The sequence below is a fragment of the Poecilia latipinna genome, unplaced genomic scaffold (genome assembly GCF_001443285.1).
Source record: "Poecilia latipinna isolate Pla-1442-1.1 unplaced genomic scaffold, P_latipinna-1.0 Scaffold6151, whole genome shotgun sequence".
In the NCBI taxonomy this organism is placed as follows: Eukaryota; Metazoa; Chordata; class Actinopteri; order Cyprinodontiformes; family Poeciliidae; genus Poecilia; species Poecilia latipinna.
In genome coordinates, this window is record NW_015118767.1 from 675 (window position 1) to 6,708 (window position 6,034).

Below are 6,034 nucleotides of genomic sequence, written 5' to 3' on the forward strand. Positions count from 1 at the left end.
TGGTGTATTGCACTACTTTAAACAGCCTTAAATAATGTTCCAAATGCTAAGTTCATAAGTGCTTTGTAGACATCTTGCTGTAAAACTTTAGGATTGACTAAATTAAGAAAATTAAGACTAAACAACATGGCAGAGCTTTATAATATTACTACATAAAGCTAATTTTTAAAGTTTAATCGGTAATAGTTTTATAACATTTATGTCAGATCATGATTTCTTGGTTAATGACAAGTTGTCATAACGAAGACATTTTGAATAATGTCAACTTTGTATTAAAAGTGTCATTATTTACCGAATGACGCTTTATGACAACAGTCATAAATATTCATGAAGACTTATTGATGTTCATGACAGGTGTTATGTCATGTTTATGACAGTGTCATGACAGTCTTATTCAACCCCCTTCAAATAAAGTGTTACCAAAATATTTAACAAAAAATAAGTAAGTAGACACACCTTTGGCTGGAATCAGTGTGTATGGCTCTAAAGTGTGTAAAGTCTCAATACTCTCTGCAGTCATGTGATCTCCATTCCACTCATTGCGAGTCTACTAGCGCCAACCAGCTGGACCTCTGTTGAATAAAGACAGAGGAAGTCCACACGCTTTAAAGGGTGTCAATATTTGTGATAAATTTTGTATTCAGTTTTCTATTTTGATTGTCATTACTTTGTAGAAATCAGTTTCACGTTGGTGTTAAAGGATTTTTTTTTAGAAAGATTTTGTCAAAAAAGCCAATTTTTAAAAACTTGATATTTAAAAGGGTTACATATCCAAAGGGCTGAATACTTTTTATGTAAAAATGTATTCTGAATGTAATGTCAGACAGTGTGAATAAAAATGTGAGTTGATAGAAGGCTTCTTCAGGTTTTTAGGACTTATATATTTAACAGTTTCCCTATTGCAGTATCTCCAGGATGTGTGTGAAGTGAGTCTGCAGTCCAACAGTCTGTACAACTTTACAGTGCTGTCTCAAAAGCTCCTGACACCAGAAAAGAAGACGCTGACGAATAGATCACTGAAGCACATTTATTGTCTTCATTTGGTTTTGCACCGAAACACATGAAGACGACTGAACAGAAGCAGGAACAAAGGCATGTAATGCAAAAAGTTTCTGCTGCTGTCAACTGAAATCTGCATGTCATCAAAAACAACAATTTAGAAATCAGTGCCAACAGTTGTTTATTAAGCAGGTATCAGGTGAAACCACTGCATTTTCATGGCAACAATCACATAAGTCATTTCCATAAGAATAAAAGCAGAGAAAGTCTATCAGCTGGTTTGTCATAAATCAGGGATCTGTTTAGAAGAGCAGTAGCTGAGCTGTTAACTTAGCTGAGAAAGTACTTGATTAATTAAACAGCATGTTCAACTGTATTAATTCACAATTAGATGCATATCAAAAAAGCTTTGAGCTGCTGGTCACTAAGAGCAGACAACAGATGAAAAGGTTAAAATTCATAATGGTTTTAGTATTGTAAGCTGTCTATGATTACACTATAAAAATGAGGCCTAAAATACATTTCCTTGAATCTCTTCTCTGTGTCTGACATTGCATCTCATCAGAGAGTAGACTTATAACAAACCATCCCTCCATCACAGCACCTTCATTTGTCTGGTGCAACAGAAACCTTCAATGCACTAAACACCTGTTGCAGATACCGTGCTCAGAAATGTGTGGTATATGCTGTATGCCAGCTCCACTGTCCTTCATGTAAACACAGAAAACTTGGAAAACAAGAAGTCTTCTGGCACACATCTACTTCCATTTCAGTCCAGTTCCAAAATACTCCATTTTTAAATGGAGCCTAACGTCCTCTTCAGCGATGTCGTCCACATTACTTATTACCTGCCCCGACAGGGTTGATAGGCATGTTTTTCTAAGAGCTCTGGACTTCTAACTAATTCTACATTGACATATCAGGGAGGTGTAAGGATAAACTTAAAACTGCCTTTTAATTTGAAAGACTTGGCTAAAAGTCACTCTACAATGGGGTAGCTGGCAATAGTTGGTTACTAAAGTATTGAAGAATCCCTTAACAGATTAAAACAGTTTAAAATTCAGAAACCTCTTAATTGCGAAAAGCCTGAAAATGATTGAATTCCAAGTTTTCCCCAAAATTACTAGTTTTTGTGAATGCATTATCCCAAATTATCCTATCTTGTGAGCTTCAACAATTGAATGTTATAGACAATAGTATGTAATGCTGTACTATATGAAAGAGGCTTTTTGTAATATAGCCCTGCTTTGGTTGCAGACTCAAAGTCATTTGACATTAAAAAAAATGGAGACAAAAATTATTTCATGGAAATTTTACAGAAAAGAAGGAGGGCAGAGGCTTGGAAGTGGAAGAATATGTAAAATGTAGAAAAGGTTTCTAGCAAAAGATGTTTTTTTTTTAAATAATGGAGAGAAACCATGAGCTTTTGCGTCAGAAGGTGAAAAGAAACCTTTCCGTGAATGCCAGAAGGATTTTAAATGCAGAACAGTTTTCTACATTCAGCTTGAGTTAGATTAAAAGCCTTTACAAAAATTTATTCTTGAAAATATCAATGTAATTTGACAAAAATTAACAAGAAAGAACTCCAAAGGTCTTAATAAAAACCAAGACAGTTTTATGGATGATTGTAGAATATAGATTAAAGACAGAATTTACAAAATGTTGATAGGTTGACCTACAACAGGGTTTCTAACAAAATGTTGGAAGGTTTGCAACAAGTTTCTGGAGGGAAATGACAAATCGTAGGTTCTAGTCACTAGAACCTAGTGTAATAAAATCTATCTCTCAGGAGCATCATATATTTTTGAGACATTGACAGGAAAAGCATTAACCTGTTGGTCTCAGGTTGTCATTCACAATGACAGGGGTGTCAAACTCCAGTCCTCAAGGGCCGCTGTCTTGCAGCGTTTGGTTGTGCCACAGGTAAAAAACAGTGGAATGAAATGGCTTAATTACCTCCTCCCTGTGTAGATCGGTTCTCCTGAGCCTTGCTAATGACCTAATTATTCTTTTCAGGTGTGGTGCAGCAGAGGCACATCTAAAAGTTGCAGGACAGAGGCCCTTGAGGACTGGAGTTTGACACCCCTGGGTCCTCTAGTGACAGACAGGTTAATCAGTGTTTGTAATACTCTATACCTAGGAACCTACACATCTGTGCTGGGGCCTAGGGTCAGACTGGGAGAAGTTGACGCTGGAAGCTGTCCATGCTCTCAGACAGGAACTGGGTTCTCACTGTGTCCAAAGCTTCTGACAAAGCTTCAGATGAACTTGCTTCTCCAGTGTCAGTGGAGCTCTCAATATCCTGAAGAAACATGTGCAGGATCAGACAATCAGTCAAAATACACCAAAAAAATCTTCTCATACATTGTTTATTATTAGGATTTTGTGACCAGGTGTTAAGAGTTAAATTTATGTTGGCTTAACATTAGAGGTGCACCGATAGAAGATTTCAGGCTGATTTCTAACTTCTAGTTTTTGTAAAATTTTCTATCAGTTTTAGATTTAAATTAGAATTTAAAATATGTATTTCTAGGCTTTCTGATGTTATATGTTATAACAGGAGCCGAAATAATACCACACCATGTGTGTGAGAGATTTGTAGAACAAAGTTTTACAATATAGTAATTATATTGTAGTTACCAATGCTATAAGCATTATCAGCACAGTTAGCATAGCTCATTGTGTATTCCAAAGAAAATGTAAACAATTCCCTTTACAAAACAGTTCCAACAAAAATCTACAGAGACAAACCTCTCAGATCTGCTCACTTATACATCTGAAATAAAGCTGGAAATCAAGCCAGCACTGAAGGACCTTAAGAGTGGTATAGAGCTCTGCAGCGAGGGATTAGAACGCTATGCATCAACTAAGTGTCAAAAAATTCCTACAAGGTGAAACACAACAGTGGTATGTGCCACTATCTGGTTTGGTTCTATTTTCAAGTCACTCAAGAAGTTTCTTGAGTGATCCTTTAGCCTAGTTACCCTAGGCTAAAGGATCTTTCTCTGTGCACTATAGTGTACCTCTTCCAGAATGGATCGCAATAAATTATTTCATTCAAATGTTCACACCACAAAGGTTGTGTGTCGTCTGTTGTCTTGAAAATAAAACTTTCAAGATAACAGTTGTGTGTTTAAATATTATTTTAGCAATTAGATCAAAGCAGTATGGTGGCAAATTACATCAATGTGAAAGGATGTTCAATAGTATTTGATTTCAAAAAATACCCAGTGAATCCAGAGAGAGCTGTATGCATATTTTAACAGTTCGTTAATGAGTGGTTTTGTCTACGCATTGCATTCTGCCACAAACGACCCTTTATATATGATCTGAAATAAAAATGAGTTTAAAGAGTTTTCAGTCAGTTGGCTTCACAAACTGTCTGTAATGGAAACATCATACACTCGAGCAACAACACCAGTTAATGTATTTGCAAATCAGCTTAAAGGGACTGCCTGCTGAATATGCCTACTTAAGAGTCTGTCTTAAGGCCACTTGTAACAGGGCAGAAATTCTGTCAATAATGACAGAAATTAAATGCTCAAACCATAGCAAATTTTGAGCCTTCATAGTCTGGTCCAGTAGTGGACTGGTCTAAACTGATCAAGCTGAATTCTCGGTGCATCTTTATTTATTGTAGTCATGTTGTAAACATAATCGCTCAGTTTTGATGACCGCATCCTGCTGAAACCAGTCAGAAGGACAAAGAATGTTCTAGTGTTACCTTTCCATCCTCTGCAGTCTGACCAGTACCTAGGCCAGTCACTGCTTCCTTCTCCTCTGAGACAACAAGCTCTGCTTTCTAACACCAAGAGAAAGAGAAAAAAAAAGGCTTCACCATAACGTCAACCAATGTCAGTTGTTGAACAAATTACATTCCCTGTCCGACAGTGCCATCTAGTGGAAGAAAAAAAACTGACATGTGTAGCATGCCTCAAAAAATGCAACTGAAAACAGCAGCGACAGAAGAGATGTACAAACAATGAATGAAGGAATTAATGTCAGTGCAGATTTTGGAGCAGGTTAAGGAAGTGAAAGTAACAAAGAGCAAAGGAACCCAGAACAGAGTTTAATCATGCAGCTTTCAGAGGAAGGACAGTTGGGAGTGTTGTGCGAGCTCTCATCTGTTTGTCAAGTTTGTTTTCACCCACTTCTTAATTATTTTTCCTAAACATACAGCCGTATCTATGCTACGTCTAGCCCATATTCAATGTGGCAGCTGACCTTCAGTTGACAAAGAACACCATCATGAGAAGAAGTTAACCAAAGGGTTCAGTAGTACTGTGACAAAGTGGTTCAGTTTGTGTTCACCACTTGTCCCTTATTCTTTCCGATTCACATACTTTCTATATTTGGTTATAATGATTAATTTAAACATTGCAATTTTGCTTCACTTACTATCCCCGGTTTGTTTGTGTTAGCATTATGTTGCAGTGTCCATCTATGTATGTTTAGGTTAAAGTTACTATTTCTGGACTATAGGTTGAATTTGTTTCAAGGTATATTTAAGGTGTTTGTTTTCCTTTGTACTCACCATAATTTGTCCTTGTAGATCTGCAGCAGGGCAGGAGTATGGGAGGGGCCAGCCCAGTACTTCCTGCTTAAATGGCTGGATGATGTCAGTGATTACCTTGCTGGGTTCTACCAATTACAAGGTTTTCTTTTGTGTATTGCTTTGTTTGTTTTTCTTTAAAGTAACTTTTTGAGTTATTCTTGTATTATGTAGTTTCTTTTGCAGACGACTTCATTATGTAGGAGTTTGTAAATTAGATTTGTAATTTTAGTGTTTCTCTGTTTAGATTTTGTTTGTTTGACCTGTTCCATTGTGGCTGTGTCCAATCAAGCCCAGGTGTGGTGCCAATTGGATATAAAAACAGTGAGCTTTTGGATGCTCAAGAGAGAAGTCAGTGAAAAGAGTGAATAAAAAGTCATTTGAAGAAACTGAAACCGGGTGGCTGGTACTGATTTTCTGTTCACCTTCTGACCCTTGTGCCTAAACTACTTTACAAATGGTGGCAGCGGTGGTTCCAGGCCG

The 6,034-nt window shown here is 36.9% G+C and overlaps 2 long non-coding RNA genes across 2 annotated transcripts; one reads left to right on the forward strand and one right to left on the reverse strand.

The window, feature by feature from the left end:
• The first annotated feature begins 996 nt into the window (after window positions 1–996).
• Window positions 997–2,561, forward strand: LOC106943833 (uncharacterized). The gene is made up of 2 exons (XR_001424030.1): window positions 997–2,010; window positions 2,489–2,561. It is a non-coding gene; the product is annotated as an uncharacterized LOC106943833 (long non-coding RNA).
• A 640-nt stretch (window positions 2,562–3,201) lies between these two features.
• On the reverse strand, window positions 3,202–5,313 carry LOC106943832 (uncharacterized). The gene is made up of 2 exons (XR_001424029.1): window positions 4,724–5,313; window positions 3,202–3,301 (listed from the first exon to the last, which is right to left on the reverse strand). It is a non-coding gene; the product is annotated as an uncharacterized LOC106943832 (long non-coding RNA).
• Window positions 5,314–6,034: the final 721 nt, after the last annotated feature.